Below are 14,014 nucleotides of genomic sequence, written 5' to 3'. Positions count from 1 at the left end.
GCATATTTCAGCAAAAGAGATTTTAAAAGAGAGAAAAAAACTGTTTAAGAGAACAATAGAACCTCGGGAAAAGGCATTTTTACACTCAAAAGAAAAGACGAAGTTGAAATAAAATAACAAAGGGAAAAATTGTTATAATAGTTCGATTAAAATAGCAGTTAAAAAATTTGTGTCAAAAGGTTACGAAAGAAATATGAAGCAGTGAAGAATATCAGAAACAAGTTTTATAAAAGGTACAAAGAGGAAAAAATAGGCAATGTACTATATACTAAGGGGAAAAGTTAGTGAACCGAACTGTGCATTTAAATTACAGTGCATGGGGGAGGGGAAGGACTAGTACGTAGCAAACGAAAGAAAAAAGAAAAGTGAAAGTAAGAAAAAAGTCCGTTTCAAAAGATATGAAAAATGTAATCGTTAATACTGAAATAATACTTTTAGAAACCAGATTTAATCGTAGTGCAATACTGAAATATCTTTAAAAAAAATCAAACTAAATAAAGTGCATTTCCCGAAAGAGCAAAAATTATCATAATTTCTTTAAAGCAAAAAAATTAATTTAATCTTGATAAAATCAAATCAGATTAATCGCATCATATCATAAAATCAAATTGCCAAACCACTTAAGATGTGGAGTATACGGCTCGACTGGTGGCCGAAAAAGTAAGACAGCTACACCGATATTCTGCAGATAGCCTGTTAAATTGTAAAAAATAATAAACTGAAATTTCATTTTTTGGTGAATTTGAAAGTTTGGAAAGTCTCCAAGCAGATCGATTCATGCAACAAATATTTGAAGTAATGAATGAAAAGCTAAAAAAAGAAACAGACCTATTTTTTCCTGCCAGTATTCAATAACTTAGATGGTTAAATGGAACTGTTGGAAATTTAAGCATTGAAAAATTCGGCCAGAGTACAAAAAATTCTGAAATTCATTTCACCGTTGAAGCATATCTCATACTGTAGTAGTTTTACTGCATTACATATAGTGCACATCTTACATGATAATAAATCGACAGAATACGGAGTGACTGCATAACACAGATAAGGAAAAAAAATATGTATCAAAACAGTAATCTGATTTGCTTCTGCTGCATTTTTCAAAATGTATCAAATTATATATTTCAGAAGTCCAAATAACTATAGTTTATTTATGAAAAACAAACTCACCCGGATTTCCAGACTAACTTGAATGTGCATAGTAGGAGTACTTCCACATTTCTCTGTTAAGAGGCGATCATAACTCTTTAAAGTATAATGGCTTGGTGATTTGAAGATACTGGTTGTATTGAAATAAACTAAACTAAAGTTACTCTTCTATAACAATATCAGAAAATATTTTAACGAAAGTTTCCTACATTTGTCAAGAAATTGAGTTATAAAGGGTTACGTATAGAAGGAATATTAAGTTAGATATTTTTTCAAAATAATGCGAGCATTTTCAATTTCTGAAAGAATATAATATCCGCAGTGTATAAGAAGCAGCTTTGAATTTGGAGTATTTTAAGGTGTATTTTTAATACACATGTTTTCAATCCTTGATTGCTCATATTTATAAGCTACGCATTTGTATAAGCTTTTAATTAGCTTATGAGAATGGCCCCAGTACAGAAAATAACCAATAAATAATGGGTACCCGCATAACGAAATCTATTAACCGAATTGCAGTGTCAAAAGTATAAGGCATTATCTTATAAATTTATCAAGTTCCCAAGAGTTTCTTATTCGTGATATGAGGTTGTAGACGAATTTTGTAAAGAGAATTATTTCATCTCGTGTTCTCACGAAACTGTATGATAAATTAGTTTTGTTCTTTATGTTCATTAATTATTCTACGAGTTTTAACCAAAACGGTATTTTATAGAACTATTTTTTTTTTATTTTGGATTTAGGAGCAATAGTAAAAATATTATCTGCCTGAAACATTCCTTCTGTGCGATACTTCTGTGCGTATGCTGCATGTTCATGAAATAGAATAAACAGAGGAGAGAATAATTTGTAAAATTTTACAGACAGTAGGAGTAATCGTGTACGAATTCGTCATTGAACTGACAAGTTGTACAGCGCTTTAAATTAATTTTGATTTTGTAAATAATTTAGATTATACTAAGTTATTTTAATATGGCAAAACACATGAGGGCTATCAGCCTAAGGGAGAGAATGCCTTCACAGAGGAATTTTTGAAAGAAATGGCTCGTATTCAGGTTAGAAAACCACAAAAACCAACCATTCAGTTAGCCCATTTGCCTGGTTTTAAATATGGGTCGAACTACCACTATTCAGCGATCTTAACCACTCTATCATTAACAGGCTAAATAATAAAGTGTATGGCCTTGAATTAATTTTCGGTTTAAAGCTGGCCTGGTTAGTACTAAATTTTTAATAAAAAATTAGTTTTATGCCTTCTATGAAAATGCACTATTCATAAAAGTTGGCCTCCAGCGGTGGAGCGGTTAAGTCGCAGAACACTGGTAGTTCGGTCCGGGCTCGAGTTATTTTGAAAGCAATAGCTGCATGGGAAATTTCGTGGTTTTCTCAATGTATAAAGTGTATACGAGCCAGTTTCCCTTAGAAAGTCCACCACGAAGGTATCTCCTTAGGCAGATAGCCCCCGAGTGTCTTGCCATAATCAAATAAACCAAGCCAAACTATTCACAAAAGCAAGGGAAGTTTGCTAAATATTCATATTTTCAGCGATATGGATGGTGGGAAACATTTCTCGTGTTTTTCCGGCTGACAATATAAAATTTATGTTTAAATCTGCGCCGAGTTCGGGATGCATGGAACGATATACCCAGATTTTACAGAACTAAAGTATGCTTAGCATTTCAAATCAGAGCCATTGACATTAATTTCATATCTTCAGGTATTTTGAAATTTTTCATATACACGCATATCACTGAAAATACCAAAATTCAGCAAACATCCCTTGCTTTTGTGAATGGTTTGGTTTGGTTTATTTGATTATGGCAAAGCACTCGGGGGCTATCTGCCTAAGGAGATACCTTCGTGTATATAGTTCTTTTATTTTTTTTTTCCGATTACCAATTATTTGGAACTAACTGTTCTCTCAATAATATAAATGCTACGAACGTTTCACTTGCCTAATTGTATTTTAGACGCATTCCAGACTACGTTTTTTTTATTCGTTATTTCAGAATTTAATTGTTTTTTTCTTACACTCGTACTGTATAATTGAGAGTTTTCTACCCCTGGATGCATTATTTGACTTGTACATCCGTAAATTCACTTTCAAATGAGTTATCTGATTAATTTTTAATCTCTTTGATTTATTTCTTTCTCAATTATTTCCTCTTCTCTCTAATTTTTATTTAGTCAAACATTCCTTCTATTTCTTTTTCAACCAGCATTCTTCTTTGACATTCATAACCTTTTAAAATTTCAGGTTCTTTTGTTTCAAAACATCTTGCGTCAAATATGCTATACAAATGTCTGGCTGTTTAATGTTGCAACAACAACCAGACTATATTGCATGCATGTATAACTCTAAATAAAGATTTGATTAAAATTTAAAAGAGTAATACAATGTTTTCTTAATTTTTAATGTTTCTCGGACAAATTAGAATAAAGTTCTTTACAGCATGCAAAAATAGAAATATTTACAAAAAAGGGAGAGTAGTTTGCGTATAAGATAACATAAATTAAGGGTTAAGTATTTGATTATAATTAAATTTAAAGGACAGATTTCAGTGTTCTGCAACGAGAGTACATTTTGACTAAGGCTATCGAAAGAAAAGAATTAATGCGAGAGAGAAAGTTTGATTTTGGTGCTTAAGATCTGTTTCTCTTTTATTTCATCTGTAATAATTTAGCAGTTAATTTTAACCAATAATTTTCTTTTTGAGTGAGTAGAATCAGTTGCATTTCTCCTCCCCATCCCCAAATCAGAAAGTTCAAGTGATTGCCGATTGCAATATTAATGAAAAGTGAAAGAGAATTTTCGTTATAACATTATAGTTATTGGAAATAAAGTTCAACACAAAACTGCAAATGCACTTTCTCATTTAGAAATACGTAATGTTAAAATAATTAACAAGAACTACTAGCGGCCAAGCGGTAAAGTCGCTGAGCACTGGTAGTTCGGTCCGAGGTTCGAATCCCGCGAACGGGCTGGCTGCATGGGCGTTTTCGTGGTTTTCCGCATGTGTAACGTGTATACGAGTCAGTTCCCGTTAGAAAGTCCTCCACGAAGGCAACCCTTCCCTTAGGCAGATAGTCCTAGTGTGCTTTGCCATAATTAAATAAACCAAAAATAATTAACAACTAAAGCGATGTAAATGAGTGTGCGTGCGTGCGTGTGATTATGGCAAAGCCTCGAGGGCTATCTGCCTAAAGGGAGGGATGCCTTCGTGGAGGACTTTCTAAGGGAAACTGGCTCGTATACACGTTACTTACACATGGGGAAACCACGAAAACGCTCATGCAGCCAGCCCGTTCGCGGGATTCGGACCTCGGACCGAACTACCAGTGTTCAGCGACTTTACCACTCGGCCGCTGGTGGGCCTCGATGTAAATGAACTATGCAAAACTATATTTGGCGATTCAGCCCTATTTCGGAAATTTTACAAAATTTGAAAAGTCCTCCAAGTTTCCTCTGAAATTTCTCCATTGACCGTCAAAAACTCAATATTTAACAACTTTTTTTAAATGTCTGTAGAATATTAGCAGATATGTGTATTGATTATGTACCTCTACGTAAGGAGATTCATTTATACTTTTCTATTTGAAAAAAAAAAAAAAAATGACAGTTCAGGGATGGAATACTTTCCAATTTTGGAAGTCCTAAACCAAGACATTCTTCCTCTTAGTTGATAGCCCTGTTATGTTTTGCTGTATGCAAATGAACTGAAAAAGTATGTTCATTGAACTACAAGTAAAAAATCCATTTTTTTGTTCCTCACCTAAGGCGTACAAAATTTGGAACAAAATCTGCCTAAACTAGAGTTTATAAGCCCTCCTATAATATATTTGGTAAAAAAAATCAACAGATGCGAAAAACCACGCCAGAGTAAAACATAAAATTATGCAAAGCAACAAACAACCTTGTGCTTGTCTTGGATTTCTATCAAGATATGTGTGTGATTATGGCAAAGCCTCGAGGGCTATCTGCCTAAGGGAAAGGATGCCTTCGTGGAGGACTTTATATGGGAAACTGGCTCGTATGCACTTTACACATGCGAAAAAACCACAAAAATGCCCATGCAGCCAGCCCGTTCGCGGGATTCGAACCTCGGACCGAACTACCAGTGTTCAGCGACTTTACCGCTCGGCCGCTGGTGGGCGATTTCTACCAAGACTGTCTTCGTTTTCGATAACAAGTAGACTTTTTGTTGCTGTCATTTAGGTATACCGTGCTTTATCAAGAGTAGCAATATTAAATTCAACATTAAAATGTTTTATTTTTTCAACATATTGTATGTGTTTACATCTTTCTGAATGAAATTTTCAGCAATTTCTTCTCTTTGGGTATTAAATTATGTTTGAGATGAGATACAGTTGACAAATTTTAGGCGCTTACGTGGTTATTGGCAAATTTCAATAATTCTTTTTATTTTCACAGGTTTTTTTTTTTTTTTCAATTTGTTTTCTATCATTATTTTTACAACGTAACGCTGTCTCTTTCCTTGTTTATTAAGCTCTGTGTCTATTAGATTTATCGTTTACTGCCATATTTAAATTTCTTTCTACTTTCGATTTAAATATTAAAATAACATCCACATTTTTGAAGGTAAAAAATTCATTTTTCACATATATTTTTCACACAAATATGAATTACAACAAAGTTGACAGTATATCACAACAAACAGTATATCACAGTTTGTTTAGGAAAAATGAGGTGGTATCATTGCAAAAATGGGTTCTAATAAGGAATGTGTTCACCCCTAGCTGCAATACATTGGCGGCAGCGACGTTCCATGCTGTCAATTAAGATGTCGGTCAGTGAAATGGGAAGCAACGACAAGACGCGAAGTAATCCTTGTCCAATCTCATCTAACAACCTTGGACTTACAGCAACAACCTGTCTTCCAAAGGTAGTCCCAAAGATACTCTGTCGGATTCAGGTCTGGGTATTGAGCTGATCATTCCATTGTCGTCCATCAGAAGAAATCCAGGACCAATAGCAGTGGCATATGGGCAGACACATTGATCAAGGATTTCGTCTCACCTTGGTCAAAGTTCCTCCATGGAATACACCATGTAAGTCAGTGTCACCACCGAGAGAGATCCCAGTCCAAACTATTATTCCGTCACCTCTGTAACTATGTCTTTCCACAATGTGGGGTTGGTTGTATCTGGTGCGTTGTTCCCTTTAGATTAGCTGTCGACCTGAATCACTCTCTGAATCAAACTTGGTTCCGTCAATGCAAAGAAAGTTTCAGTTGGAGGTTTATGATTGCCGAGGGATTCTGTTGCCATGGAAAATTAAAAATAAGAAGACTAGATAAAAATGTTAAAATTAACTCAACGTACTATAAAGACAACGTTTTACGTCTGACATTTACAGAAGAAATTCCATTTCTTTATCTCAATGACTTTCAAAGAGTGAAACTGTATCAGGACGAAGCAACAAGTCATACTTCGAGGAGTACCACTGCATTCCTTGAAAAAATGAAGATGGATACAATCATTGCATATATGCCTTGTTAAAGTATTCCAGTAAAGTCCTCTGAAGTTTCACCTATGGATTATTGTGCTTCTGGTCCCTTGAAAAAGCTCTTTCTAAGCTTAAACCCACCACGACTGATGGACTTTGGAAAATAGTGGAAGAGGAATGGAAATCAACAGCCTGGAAATTTTATGAAAATTTCTTCTATCATGGAAATCACGATGTAGATTTATAGTCCAGAAAAAAGGCTATCAGATCAAAAGATAAAAAGTACTCTTTTAGCTCATTGCATTAAACATAAATTAAATGGCCCTGAAATCATTCGAAAAATGGTAAACACCCTTTGTATATTTGTGTTTATTCTGTGTTTGAAAGAAGTTGCGGCATATTACGATTTTCTTCGTAGCAGAGTGGAAATTTCTCCACTCGGGAAGAGATTAAAAAAACACCGCGCCATAAACAAAAGAATAAAACAGACAGCCCAGAATTTCAGAAACAGGGAAGCTTCCATCAGAAAATTTTTAGAAGTATTAGTCTGTATAATACAATTTTAAAAACTGTATAAAAACTTCAGTAGTAAGTTATGTTGAAATGGGATAATCAACTTTGATATAAATCTATATTATGGAATTTCAGGAAATGAATAACTAACTTCAATATAATACATGTTGGAAAGGATTCCTTGAAATACCGTTTATTTAATATATTTGAGCTAATTTATAAGCACTTCCGAAATCTGATAAGGGTATTATCACATTTATCATTGTTTATACAAGATATAATCGCTCTCATTCAAGGAAATGAAGACCAATGCTATCTCGTATAAAACAGGAAATCATAATCATTTCGAAGGATTAAGTAAGTGTTACAAAAATTTGTGCGAATTTATATGTATCATTTTAAGACTTTTTTAATTACTTATCCAGTTTAATGCCGTTTAAGAGTTTCATAGTGGAGGTAAATAATGTGTGGTTCCGCAAGTGATTTATTAGTTATAATAACGCTACAATATGTAGATGGTTTGGTTTGGTTTAATTATGCCAAAGCCTCGAAGGCTATCTGACTAAGGGTAGATATGCCTTCGTAGAGGACTTTCTAAGGGAAACTGGCTCGCATACAGGTTACACATGGGGAAAACCACGAAAACGCTCAGCCAGCCCGTTCGCGGGATTCGAACCTCCAAAATATGTAGAAACAACATTTATTATTTGTATTCATGGTATTCCTAAGTACATATATTACATTTTTGTCACTCAATTTGCTAGAAGTTCTGTTATGTCTTGAAAAATAAATTACAAAAACGTATTCTGCACAGAATGGCATAAAAAATCGTAGTTAAATTTTTTTCAATGTGATGTACATAGGGAAATGCATCTTTTAAAACGGTCTTTTATAACGAGCTTAATGTGGATTTCTAATATGGAAATGTTCTCAAAATTTGGCATTTTAGTTTTGAAAAGGATAAAATTAAACGAATATATTTTATAGCTTCAAAATTATGATATATATTATTATGACAAACTATAGAAACATAGGAAACTGCCTAGTGTTCATGTTACGCTTTGGGGAAAACAAGGGAAACTTCCATGCAATTAACCTGTTCACGATGATTCAGATCTCAGTCAAATTACCAGTTCCAACGGTCTCATCTATTACGTTGCCAGCGTCCCTGCAGTAAGGTAAATATGTCGTACAAGATGACTCACAATGAGTGAACTTAAGCTCCGAGTGTGAAAAAAAAATGTAATATTTAATTATATTATTTGACTATAACAAAGCAAAATAAAGTTGAATGCCAAAGGGAAAACATGACTTCGCAGAGAGCTTTATAACAAAACCTGGCTTGATTTCACATTGCTATAACCTAAAAAAAGTCTCATGTTCCTTTGAAATATAATTCACAAATTTAAAAGTATATAGAAATAGAGCTACGTGTAGTACTTTTGCTAATACTATGTGTTGGCTTAAAGTGTAGCTATACTGTAAAGCCTATGTGAAACTTTTCATTCTTTGCATAATTTTATCCAAGGCATAACCGCAGATTCAGACCACTCTATACTCCAGGTCAGTCACCGGAATTTTTATCAAATTAACGGAACCATTACCATTGCAACAACGTTCTTTCAAAACAAACAAAATAAAATCACGAAAAAAAAACGAGTTACAAATTTAAAAAAAAAAAAAAAAAGTTCAGGAGAATTCAAAGAAAGCCAACCGGTTGTTGCTATTTCTTTTGGAACTCAAGAATTACAGAAATCGGGTAAGGGAAAAAAGACGTGATTCGGTATCCAAAATGCTTGTTTTATACGCAAAGAAATAGCAATCAAGATGAAGAAATTCTTCTCGCTTTAACCCTGATTTTGTACTTCAGGTTCCGATGTCTGGTTTCCATTGCAAGCGATGTCTGGTCTCGATAACCGCAGTTTGCGGGAAGAGGAGGAGATAATTAGAAATTCTTTCTTTGGAAACTTCCGATGGGAATAGGTATTCCGCGGGTAAGCGTCATCACGATTCGTAATGCTACCGATCTTGCGGTATGGTATAATCTCGTGACGAAGAAAATAATTATCCGTCGCATTCCATTTCCATTCTGTCAGTGAAGATTTGTTTTAAATCAAGTAACCAGAACAGGGACTGATGCATTCGTTGATAATTTTAATCTTATAAATCATATCTATGATAAAAATCTTATTAAATATTATTTGTTGATAATTTTGATATACTAAATATTATTCAGATGATATTTCATAAAATAAATCAAAAATTTCATTTGAATAATTTATTTTACATTAGGAAAATGTTTAAGTTTTGCATAAATATGCTTTCCAGTGGCTAAGTGGCTAAACCTGTTGAATACTGAGAATTCATATCGGGCTTCGCTCTCACCGAAAGGACCAATTGCATTGGATTTTTAAGTTGTATTTATCTGTAAAGTGTATGAAAAATAGTTTCTTCTAGAAAGTTCTCTACGAAGAAGACACCTTTCTTTTTGTAGATAATCCATGCATGCTGTACCTTAATGAAAATAAATCAACCTATCATTAATATATTAAAAATAAGCAGAAGTTATTATGAGACTTTAAAAGTAGAGGAGAAATATATTCACATTTTAATCGCTTGTTATCTAAAATCAATGTTTAACATCTTGATTTGCAAAGATAATATTTCTTTAACATACTGCTATGCTTTGACACTCTGAATTTCTCAATATTTTAGCATTCCTGGAAAGAACAAAGATAATTAACTTCCAAGGGCAAATTGTTAATCATGATATTTTCAACTTACGGGGTACTATTTGCTTGATAAGGAACATACGAAACAACTATGCACACAACGTTATTTGCAGCCCATACGGGACGACGGCCATTCGCAATTCTTCATCTCTTCATTATGTCTTAGACGTCACATTGTCTTGTATCAGCATTATTTTCTCCATATATGTATTTAAAGAAATTAATTCTGATTTTCCATCTCCAATTTCTCTTTCTAAGAGAACTGTTTTTTATAACTTACCATTGAAGATCGTCTATCTTTATATATGATCCCATAAAGGTTAAGGTCTACCAGTGGCTGATTGAATAATCTTGCGGAACTGTGGTAGTTCGGTCTAATACTGATCCCAGTGAACGGACTAGCTATATGGGCAGTTTCGCGATTTTCTCCATGCGTAACTCAAATACGAGCCGATTTGCCTGAGAAATTCCTGCACGAAGGCATCCTTTCGGATAAGTCAGATAACTCTCGTTTCCTTTGCCTTAATCAATAAATCAACATACCAAGTCACAGAGAGTAAACTAAGATCAAGTATAAGCATTAAAATTACTTTTCATGTCTTAAAATTATGGTGCAAATTATCAATGATGATTATATTAAATTTTTTTTGTCATTTAAAATTAGCATCTTTAACGTTTGAAAATTCAGCCTTTCAAGTGAAATTCGAAGTTTGATTTTCTTGGAAACTGACGCACATAACTACTTATTACAAGTAAGATCATAAATTATATATAATTCAATATTTAACGTTGAGTGAATCGTTTCGCATCGCAGATATTGTCAGTTGAAATCCCCAGCATTGTACTAAGCTTCTTATTCGTCACCACATTCAGAGATATGGATATCAAGTTACTAATCTGAGAAAAGTAATAAATCTATACATTTTTAAAATTTTGAAAAATTTTTAGACCAAAAAAAAATCATTTAAAACTGTTTCTAATCTGTCTTATGTCGTAGAACACATAAAAAACATTAAAATAAACTAAAGTGAGTTTTATGTGGAATTTTCTGTCAAGACGTTTAAGGATATTGAGAGAGTTTATAACAATCTAATACAAATTTCAGAAGAAAAACTTTTAAATAAAATTTTTAAAAAAAAAAGTAATAAAGAAATGGAAATCTTAAAAAAGAAAAGCTGATGAAGGAAACGAAATTTTATATTTCATATTATTCCTAATTAATAAAACGAAGTAAGGAGAAGAAAACATTCTGGTTCCTAAGCCTAAATGATCGGCAGCAAATGCAATCGTTTCTTCTACCATTTTTCTTCAGGGATATGTGGATTCTGACATGGATGACGACTACAGCAACAACATCGTTTATGGTAATACCACACTCACTCATTATATTTTTCTCTATCGTGAGCCCAGCAACGACCAAGTGGTAAAACCACTAAATCCTGGTGGGTTTAAAACCTTGTAAAAGGGCTGGCTGAAGAGTGAACACAAGCTTATTTTCCCTAAAACATTGTCCACAAAGACATCTAATTGTCCGGCGTTTTGTCTGGATCTAATTAAATCAATCAACGTATAATTTAGAAACTCCAGATTCACGATAACAACATAAAATAGTACTGTGGGAAAACACAATGTGTAAAAAATAAAATGGATGATATGTCAATGTAAAAAACATTAGCAAAATTAATAACGTTAACTGACCTCTTTGAAATACACATTACACTAATATACGTTTGTTCATGTGTGCTTTTTTAGTGCGGTAGGCTCTTTATTTAAACTTTTCATTCGGAAATAGCTCACAATTTTCTTTTCTCGATTTTCAAGGAGTAAATTAATAAAAAGAGGAAAATATGAGAGTTAAGGACAGTAATACAGAATTAAACTCCATGAGTACTGTTTTGAAACAAGTATCTGTCACTATATTTTGTAATCGCACCAAACTTTCAAACTCGATAAAAGTACGATTTCAGAATTTGAAAAGGTCTTGGAAGATGGAATTAAAATATAGTTTTTATATAAGAAAATACAAATATTTTTCCCTTCAAGTAACTTTCTTATTAATATTCCATCTTATCTTATAGGGCCTGTGGATTGAGCATAAATGATGGATGAGTCACACCCACATCCTCTGTATAAAATTTAAATTTGCAATGCTATCTAGCATTATCCAGGGATTAAAAAAAAGTAAATAATTATTCTAGTATCAGTTCATCCTGTTACGTACGTAAACAAAAGGATCGTGACCTGCCAACACCTCATCCTTTCTACTTAAATCATCTAGGATTAGTTTCACTATATGCTGCTAGTGAAAGTTCTCATTAAAAGTTTTCTTCTTATTTTTTCCATTATCCGTTTATCCACTTTGATTTAAGTTTTTTTTTTTTTTTTCATTTCCTCTACTTCAAATGCCTTCATTTATATATGCTTAATTTTTAAGTAATTTTGAGGCTTCCAGCGGCCGAAAGACTACTGCGCACTGATAAAACAATTCCGGATGCTGACTGGACTGGTCGCATGGAGGTAATCCTCAAAAGCCTTCCAGCCGGCCGTATGCTAGCAAATATCAAAACTTTCGTTAAGAATTTGCTTTATTTTTTGCCAGTGATTTATCAGTTTTCGCTGCACCTTTCCTTAAAATGACTTTGTAGCTATTATTTACATGGGTTAATACGCCAAAACATTCAGACTTCTGACTCGTAGAGAGGGATGTACTGTAAAAGAGATCGTTTTTAATTGTACTTGGGAGGAAACCAAAAGACAACCTATGCATCCAATCGTTTGGCCATCTAACCTAACACCTATTAATGCAGTGCTCTCTTAATAACCATGGGGCCCACCAGCGGCCGAGCGGTAAAGTCGCTGAACACTAGTAGTTCGGTCTGAGGCTCGAATCCCGCGAACGGGCCGGCTGCATGGGTGTTTTCGTGGCTTTCCCCATGTGTAACGTGTATACGAGCCAGTTTCCCTTAGAAAGTTCTCCACGAGGGCATCCCTTCCCTTAGGCAGATAACCCTCGAGGCTTGGTCGTAATTAAATAACCTAACCTCTTAATTACCACAACGTATGCATATATTAAAAGGCCATAATTTATGCGTATATGGCTCATATATATTCACACACTATATAGTCTACAATAAGAACTGTTTTTCACTTTTTTATTTGGCATGAGTATTTTCTTAATACGGCAAAATAAACGATTACTATTGTCTACAGGAAGTGAAGCTTTTGAGGAGGGTTTTCCAAGAGATTAGTTGTTTTTACTTTTTTTAAAAAATTACTCAAATTATTAAAATCGTCGATAAATGTTAGTGTGAGAGGCTGAAATATCTTTTCAACGTATTTTTCCTTTATTAAAACATTCTGAAATCAATGTCTAAAACTGGAAATCAAGCAATCTAAGATTTAGAAGAAACACTAAATACTGTTTTCTTAATTTACTTCGTTTTCATGGCTGTTTAGTTTGGTTTATGTGATTACGGTAAAGCCTCGAGAGCTATCTGTCGAAGGCGAGGGATGTTTCCCTGGAGGACTTTCTAAGGCAAACTAGCTCGTATACACATTACACATGGGAAAACTCACTAAAAACCCACGCAGCTATCCCGCTCGTGGGACTCGAACTTCGGACCGAACTACCAGTATTCAGCGGCTTTACCATTCGGCCGCTGGTGGGCCATTTCCATGGCGGATTGGAAACTATCGTTTATCAACCTAGTAAAGAAACCTATCGAAAGAGTTTGTTTTTTCTTTCTTTTATTCTTATTCTATTTATTTATTTATTTATTTTCAGTAAGAGGAAGGTATATTCTAACATCATATCGATAGCGTCGCTCATATAAATACCTGTATGAAAATATCATATCATTTTTTTTGTTTCTAATTTAGGCAACAAGCATAAGGAGTATTTATGCAAATTCCTTTTCTTATTTTTTTATAATGCGTCTCAAAATAGAGAATTTTATTTTTAACAACTTCTAAAACGTATGACATGCAGTCTTTTTAAACTATTAATTGCATATAAAATTATTCTTACTGTTTCTTTTTTAATAAAACATTTCATGTTAAAGCATAGCCTTAAAATGCAACTGAAAAATCAACTACGAAAAACTAAATCAAAAAAAGAGGGGTATGAGATCAAAGGAATTTCCCCCTCCCTTCTGCA

The sequence above is a fragment of the Stegodyphus dumicola genome, chromosome X2, assembly GCF_044657685.1.
Source record: "Stegodyphus dumicola isolate Sdum_Otavi_A_Nest chromosome X2, ASM4465768v1".
Classification (NCBI taxonomy): domain Eukaryota; kingdom Metazoa; phylum Arthropoda; class Arachnida; order Araneae; family Eresidae; genus Stegodyphus; species Stegodyphus dumicola.
The sequence above is the reverse complement of the archived record's forward strand: the minus strand, read 5'-3'. Positions refer to the sequence as shown.